The 8,346-nt window shown below is 39.6% G+C and overlaps 1 protein-coding gene across 1 annotated transcript in view; it reads left to right on the top strand.

Annotated features, from left to right (window-relative positions):
- Nucleotides 1-489: 489 nt before the first annotated feature.
- The window catches only part of cdh5 (cadherin 5), a 35,824-nt gene continuing 27,967 nt past the window's right edge, over nucleotides 490-8,346 (top strand). Inside the window, exon 1 of the mRNA XM_046070655.1 lies at nucleotides 490-1,431. The gene's annotated coding sequence lies outside the window, so the exon portion shown is untranslated. The remainder of the gene's footprint in view (nucleotides 1,432-8,346) is intronic.

The raw sequence follows: 8,346 nt of genomic DNA, 5'->3' as shown, positions 1-8,346 counted from the left end.
GAGAGGGAGTGCAACTGCTGTAGCCACAGGAGAGGTTTCATTTAAAAACACACAGCCTGCTTTCCTGTCCAATTCGCCAAATTACTGACGGCTGACTCTCCCCCTGAAGAGAAGAGGAGGGGGCTGAGATAGATGGACTGTGTGTGTGTGTGTATGTGTGTGTGTGTGTGTGTGTGTGTGTGTGGCGGGGCGTCCGACTCATCTCATTTAGAAGAGATCTCTCTCTCTCTCACACACACTCATCCGCTGAAGTCAGCCCTCTGAAATATTTACTAGCCTCATGTGGGGAAATCTCTACGGATTATCCCCAATAACCTGTTTAACTTAATCCTTATCTCACACACATGAATAATAAATCCACCCCCCCCCCACTCTCTGTCTCTGTCTCTCTCTCTCTCAGAAGGACTCAGAAGTAACGCCTCTCTCACCTTATTCTGCATCACCCTCCCTCCCTTCTTCACTCTCACACACTCACTCCATCTGCTTCATGAACATGAGCCGGCTGCTTTCTCTGCCTCTCCGAGCGTCTTTGAGCTGTTTTGACATATGCGCTCCCTCTCTGCTTCTCTGCCTCTTTCTTTTTTCTGTCTTTCCACCAATCCCATACCTCTCCATCGTTTCCCCCTCCAGGACAGGAAAAGGAGCGGTAGCAGGGAGCACCAGCGAGGAAAACTGACCACAATAACAGGAAGAGGAAGTGGGCAGTGACCTGTATGAGGACTGTGGTCTGACAGCTGTGGTTCAACACTTTTGGCCACTGGATGAGAAAACCACATCAGAGGCGACAGGACGAAAAAGAGCGAGAGAGACTCAAAACTTGTCGGACTCCTGAGGAAAAACCTTGATACCCCAAGAAGGGAAAACAGGGTGATAAAGACATTCTGGGATGAAATAAACTTTAGAGCTGGAGCAACTGACTTGGTTTTTCCTGTTTGAGGAAAAAAACCAACAGAGGAAGAGACACCTGAAATTTCCACGAGAGTGATATCTCAGTGAATACCTACATTTCTTGCACTGGAATCCAACTCTGGGATACATTTTCATTCAAGAGGCATCGACCCATACTTCATCATCACAGACTTATCCTATTATCTGGTCCACAGACCAGAAAAGGATTTGCACAGAAGCCTGGTAAAAAATCAAGCCGAGAGATATCCCTGCCTGTACAACAACACCTGCTGCTCTTTCAACATTAGTAAACCAGCAGCCAAAAAGAAGAGAGCGTGACAGCGAGGAAGAGACTTAGTTGAATCAGGAGGTGGTTTTGAGCCTACAGCCACCTACCAGCCACTAATTTCTACCAAAACCTGACACATATTAAAAAAGTAACCCCATTGCGAATGAACAAGAGTGCACCTTGAAGAATTTGGGCTTCCTTTTGCATCAAAACAAAGGTTGGATCTTTCTTGTCTTGGACTTCCTATCTGTGTGGTAAGTTTTCTTTTGCTATCTTAGGTTTGGGAAAATTGAAAAGGATATACTGATGGCACAATTATGTTGTGTGTGTGTGTGTGTGTGTGTGCGCGCACGTACCTAGATAACAAGTATGTGAGTAGGTGCTAAACTATAGAAGAAACAAATGTACAGATAGATACATCCACAGCTTTCCTGTTCAGCAAATGGGAGTGTGAATATATATTTCCTTCTAATTTAAAAGCAGTGTATAGCAGCATAGCCAGAAATTGTTAAGCAGATCCTTTGAAAGTGCTCCAGGCTACTTTCCCAGTCACTCCAGGGTGAAATGCTTATGAATACTGGTCAACATGTCTCATAGAAGGTACCGAAATAACTTGAAATGATGGGTATAACCCCTTTAAGGACAGCCACCGTCACTGTTCACATATGCTATGCCAATGATCTTGGACAGCTCGGTGTAGATTTGAATGCTGTAATTGAGCGCTGTTCCAACCCCAGAGGCTGGGCTGTCATTCTTGAAGACAGATGGCTGTGACCATTAAGACAATACAGGATGATCTGTGGACAGAGCAGGAAAAAGAAATAAAAAGCAAATTGAATTCATCAGGAGGTCTTCAGCTTTTCATTTTGAATAGTTCTACACATTCTACAACTGTCAACTTGATGTCAAGTTGGTGAGGCTATAAAGGACTGATGATAATGATAATATTTCCAAAGTAGAAATGTCTTGTCAATTGAGTGGTGTCATTTTGTCAGCTGAAGACTTCCCTGCTTTACATACACAATTTGTAAAATATCTCATTTTTCATCAGTTTATGCCCAACAATACAAGAAGAGTGGGCTAAACAACACCTTACAATACAATTTAAATGAAACCAACTATCTTGGTGATGACAATTTTTGTTAAGACACTATATTAGTGTTTAACAAAAATTTGTTAAGACACTGTTTTAGATGTTATCAGGTAATTTCTGATACTGTAGTTCGTAATGTGGTTGTCATGGATTCCATTACACGGTCAAGTGTTTCTGTTATTTAGTCTACATTCTTCATGTGAGAATAGTTACTCGGTAGTGGTGGATTTTCTCTGTGGATCTGGATCCATGGCCCGGAGTGACAGAGGTTTGATTTGGTTGTTATGTCAAAAGCCGTTGATGCAAATAAACCCAGTGGTCTAATTCCTGGAGAGGGAACTATCAGGGAAAATCCTTTGGGTGCCATCTGGGAGACTTCAACCTCCCACACACACACACACACACACACACACACACACACACACACACACACACACACACACACACACACACAAACACATACAAGATTCATGATTAGAGCCATTCATTCATTCAGATATATGTCAGAATGGTTGACAAGATGTCCAGCTGTGGCAATGTTAGCTCAGCTGAAGTCACTGATTACAACTGAAAGACCCAGTTGGGGTTTTATTTTCAGTGACTGACCTGTGTTCTGCATTTTACAGAATATACCGCACCACACTTATATCACGCTCTGTATCTGAAGATGTTTAATCAGATTTTTTAAAAATCTGATTTTACATCCCATTCCTAAGGAATGGATCTGTAGGGACATACAATCATCCAAGATCGAAAAGTATATCTGACATTTCAGAAAGCAGTACAACAACATGTCAATGCATAAAAAATGAAATGAAAATGTGCTGAAATTTATACGGATTTAGTTGAATATACTTGAAGGCTCAATATGGAGCTTTCAGATGCTGCTAAATGGCCTGATTGGACAGATTTTTAAAACATTAACAAAAGCCAATCAATGCCACCTGCAGTTGTGATGTGTTGTGTGAGAAATAATAAGCAATAAATGTAACTATATGATTATTATCATTCAGATCATTCAGTATGTTTTGTATGGACAGGAAAATTTTAATCCCTCACAGTTGGGCTTCTTTTCTCCAGTACCCCCAAACATTTAAACTATTTGGAAATTTCACCTTCAGCAGAGACAGGGGCTGACAGCTGAGCCAAAACCAACGTGGATAACATGCTTAGCTTTAAATAATTTTCAGATGTTGTAATGTCAGTTTTAGAACTGTCTGACATCATTAATAACCAGTTCACTTTAATAAAATCGGATTGTCTGATTGTGAAAGAAAATACAATTAACTAGAAAATGCATGAACACCAAAGCATGAATACACTGGCAGTGTCAGTGAGGACACAGTGTGTGTGTGTGTGTGTGTGTGTGTGTGTGTGTGTGTGTGTGTGTGTGTGTGTGTGTGTGTGTGTGTGTGTGTGTGTGTGTGTGTGTGTGTGTAGTAGCAGTTCCTGGTATGACTCGCTGGCAGACAGATTGTTAGAGGCTGCTCTGTGATTAAACCTGTTTTAATCCCTACACACACAAAAGTATTCAGCAGTCCGACACCACAGATTTGAGGTGGTGAAATCACTTCCTGTTCCAGATATAGCCTACACAAATAAACAAACTCCAGATATGAGGGTAGTAAAAATAGACTAAAGTAAGCTAAATGGTGTCAAAGACATACTTTTGAGATGTTTGAGATTTTTATGTAAACAAAACTTCATGACTGAAATACCACTAGTGCTCATAGGGACTGGGGCTGATGTGTTCATAAGAAAGTGTTGAAGTGTGACAGGATGCACAAAAGCTGTTTTGTTGTTCTTACTAGCTGCAGGCCAAAATCAGTGAAGTTTGACCCCTGGATGGCTCTCCAGACTCCAAGTTAACAGGTTTTCCCTCTGGGGAGCATTAGCAAATGTCATGGCAGTCAGCCTGTTCCAGTATGTAGCAGGCTAACTTGTGTGCAAGTACACATTTTCATATAATGGTGGTGCTAGAGAAAAGTTCATGTGATCATCAAAGTCAACAGGGTTTATCCTCTGGGGACCAATATCCTTAACAAACATTGTGGAAATCCGGCCAGTAGTTATCTCCTTTAATATTCTTTTCTCCTTAAATTTTGGTCCAAAAGAGATACTTTAAGAATGTCCATAATGGAAAAGATTCATCCTCTGGGGACCATGAAGAAGCTCAATACATCATATTAAAATCTGCATGGAATTTGGTATGTCTTATGCAAATTTAGATAATGTGGCCTCAGCATGCTAATGGTGGTATTGTAAGTTCAGGGGGTTGCCAAGATCGTGAGGAATCATCCACTGGGTACGGTAAATATCCATAGCCAATCCACATACATCACATCATGGCAAACTGGCCAATTATTTGGCTCTGGACTGAAGTGTTGGACAGACAGATGGCCAGATGGACAGACTCACCAACTGACACTCCATTCATGTTTAGACAGAAATATGCCATCTTGTCAAGTTAAAGGACAGAGGGGTCGTGATTTTGTTCTATTCATTCATTCAGATTGTTAGCGAGTGAAATATTCATCTCATCAACGTCCTTTTCAGTCAACACTTTTTTTTTCATGTCAATCAATGAAATATGTCCATTTTTAGAGCTGTAATTTCTGTAAGTTGACTTACAGCAACATTTATATTTGTATCAGTCAATTCATGCTTGTTGTCAGAAAGAGCTGAATATTTCTGTCTTTAAACCACATAAACAACATAACCAGACTTGTGCATTAACTTCAACGACCCTTCAGCAAGCGCAAGGATTATGAAGTCTTGTTGACTCGTTTCTTTGCTTTAGCCTTTGGTTGACTGAAACTAGGTCAGACCTGACTGCCAGTCACAAAACATCCAGGAGAATGACAACTGTATCTCTGCTCCTCCGTCACACTCACACGCACTCTCTTGCCCGCGGACAATGTACAGATGTAATTACAGATATTCCTGGATGTTATTTATTCTTCATACCTCTGAAAGATGCCTTTGATAAATGATTCCATAAATAACTTTGTATAATCCTGAAGTGAGATTTGCATGCATCTTCTTGATCCTACTCAAGACTCCTCTTGCTTAACATTAGTCTGTATACCTTCTACTGATTTAAAAGTAACACCAAAGTATTTAAAAGTAAACTGGAGTTAAATTGCAATTAAAAAAACATGTTAAAGGTATATTGATGTGTTTGTCCTCCGCACCATCTTATAAGGTGCTAAATCTGCTTTTAAGGTGAGGTAGAGAGTGACAGGGATGAAAAAGAAGAGAGGTGAAGGAGAAAAGGTGTGAAAAGGGAAAAGGAGGGATGATAGACAGGAGACAGAAATAGACTGTGAAAAACAAGATGGAGTTTTCACCTTGAGAGATGCAACAAGAGAGAAGTGGAGACATCTGAGAGGAAAGAAATGATTTAAAGAACAAGCAAGAAAGAGACAGAAAGAAAAGAAAAAACAAGAGGAAGGAAAAGAGAGACCAAAGGTGTGTGACAACAAGAGATAGAAAAACCAACACAATGAATGAGAAAAAGACAGTGTGACACAAACAGAAACAAAGTGAGACAGCAGACGACAAGGAGACAAAACCTTAGACACACTTGCAGGCAGCAGCAGCAGCTGAATACCAGGAAGGGTGTGTCCACTCACTAATGACGACCCTTCATTAACAGACCCTTACGGCATTCCCAGAAGGCATTGTGTTTACCCTTCCTGTTGCTGATAAAACGGGAGGAGTAAGACACTGCTCACTGAAGAAGGAAATGCAGTTTTAAAAAATGCCCTTTTAGGGAAAATGCCCCCAATGGATTTGTCATCACAGAAATAATTGTGTTTGTGGAGGTCAGTCATAGGATGTGATTATATATGTGTGAGTAAGTTGTTGTATGTGAGGAAAAGTCTATGTTCGGAGTCTCACGTATCTCAAGTATTTTTGGGTTCTTTGTGTGAAATATTTTCTCTATAATATCTCAGGACAGCTAAATGCCCAATTTACTGAAACATGTTCTACCATTAATCTATTAGAAATAGTATTGCCACAGCAAATGTGTGATGAAGTTCTGGGTGTTATTTTTGTTAAAATTATATTGTAGATAAATTTCTATGCCCATTGGTGATATGAAACTCAATACAGCTTTTAATCGAGTTATATCGACTTGTGTTCATATGTCCCATTTGATTAGGCAAACCATCAACAACATGAGCAGTAATATAACTAAAAACAAACAGATGTCAAACCACAGACAGCAAATCAATTAAAATGTCTGATTCACTGACTTAATTTAAGATTTTGATCAGATGAACAACTGGTGCAAGAATTTATCCATCACATCTCATTAATGACTTCTGAATCTGAAAAATGCTTCCAATCTCTTGCCTTGGTTATCTCTTGCCACAACCTTGCTCACACTAAATACAGTAGGATAGGGCCAAAAAGCAAACAACAATTAAATGTTTTACTTCTAATACCAACGATCTTAAACACACTTTAATGAGTCTCAATCAGATGTCTATGAAGATTCTCAGTCACCCAGGTCATAGTTATCCAACGAAGGTTAAAGTCAAGGGCAACTGGACTTGGTTGAAGATACTGGAAGACGTTTCGTCCCTCATCCAAAGGACTTCTTCAGTTCTGACGAAGTAGTCCTTTGGAAGAGGGACGAAACGTCTTCCAGTATCTTCAACCAAGTCCAGTTGCCCTTGACTTTTTGGAGACCTATGTTTTTTTTAAGGCACTTTGTGAGAACACATGAGTTAGACAACTCAACTTTCATACATACAGTACATCACTCTATGTACACAGCAGGGTGTGATTGCTTTGTTTGTCCAGAACATGTTGAGAGGAAGGATATGGGTTGACACGCAGTAAAAGCTAAGCTGGGTAAGAAGGACTCTGGTCTTGGTCTTAAACAGTAGCCATATCTCACTGTGACTTGTTAGGGTTTAGGTGAGAGTGGAATGTTTGAAGAAACCATATTCACTCAATTATCATTAACTTATGTAATAAAAAGCACTGAATGGAAATGGACAAGATTCAGCAGCATTAGAGTTAACTGAACTCAACTATTCGAAGACATATAAAAAGAAGATTTTACAGCTGAACGAGCTCAAATACATACACAACTGATGTCAGAATGAAGACGGAAAGAAATCATCATTCAAGATACTGCGTTTTGAGAAAGTGAGTTTATTAGGAGAGACCAAAGACAGTTAACTGTAAGATTAGAATATGACATATCAGTTTTATTTATGTGAAATTTAATATTTTATCTATAAAATACAAATTTAATCAAAGTTAAAAGGAGAACTATCTTTTCATTGCTCTTCCACTTCCTTACATCCTAGTTTCCCGTTGTCAGGATGGTTTTTCCCACACGGAGGTCAATGGTAGAAGCAACATAGGCAGCTGCCAAGGGTTCGATTGGCACTACCCTCTTATACCCCTTATTCTCAGAGTCATAACTAAGACAAAAATGCACATACAGCCATGACACATGTAATGGAAAGGTGTGACATACATCAATATATAAAGAGTTCAGTGCAAATTGATGAGTGTTGCTTTGAAATAATGACGTGGAAAAAAGTGTTGGAGTAAGAGCAGCAAGTGAGATTTAAGTATTAGAAGGAAAAATATTTTGTCATTGGTAGTATGATTTTATTAAGTTGTCTCTGCTTTCTGTTAATTACCATAGGGTCCAACAGATATTTTCTGGCACTAAAAATATGTCTGTAACCACTCACACTTCCATTCAGTCCACAGAAAATTGCAATAAAAGATGATGCACTTCTGTTTAATTAATTTAGTCCTAAAAGAAAACTAAACAAAGAAATACACAAGAGGAAAAATAAAACCCAAACAAAATGATGTGAACTAAAGGCCAAACAACACTGTTGAGTCTTTGTTTGAGATGATTTGTGGGGAGCCGTGTGAAGAGGTCAGGGGAGGTCAACAGAATACGAGATTAGGCCATTAGAGGGAGAAGATTTTGTGCCAGTATAATCCCCTCATCATAATCTCTCTTTCACCCTCCCTGCTGCTAATGGCTGGAAGACAATAAAATGCACTAATCTGTCTACTGGCATTGCACAGG

This window comes from Micropterus dolomieu, linkage group LG15 (genome assembly GCF_021292245.1).
Source record: "Micropterus dolomieu isolate WLL.071019.BEF.003 ecotype Adirondacks linkage group LG15, ASM2129224v1, whole genome shotgun sequence".
In the NCBI taxonomy this organism is placed as follows: Eukaryota; Metazoa; Chordata; class Actinopteri; order Centrarchiformes; family Centrarchidae; genus Micropterus; species Micropterus dolomieu.
Note: the sequence above shows the minus strand (reverse complement) of the source record. Positions and strands in the feature narration are given on the sequence as shown.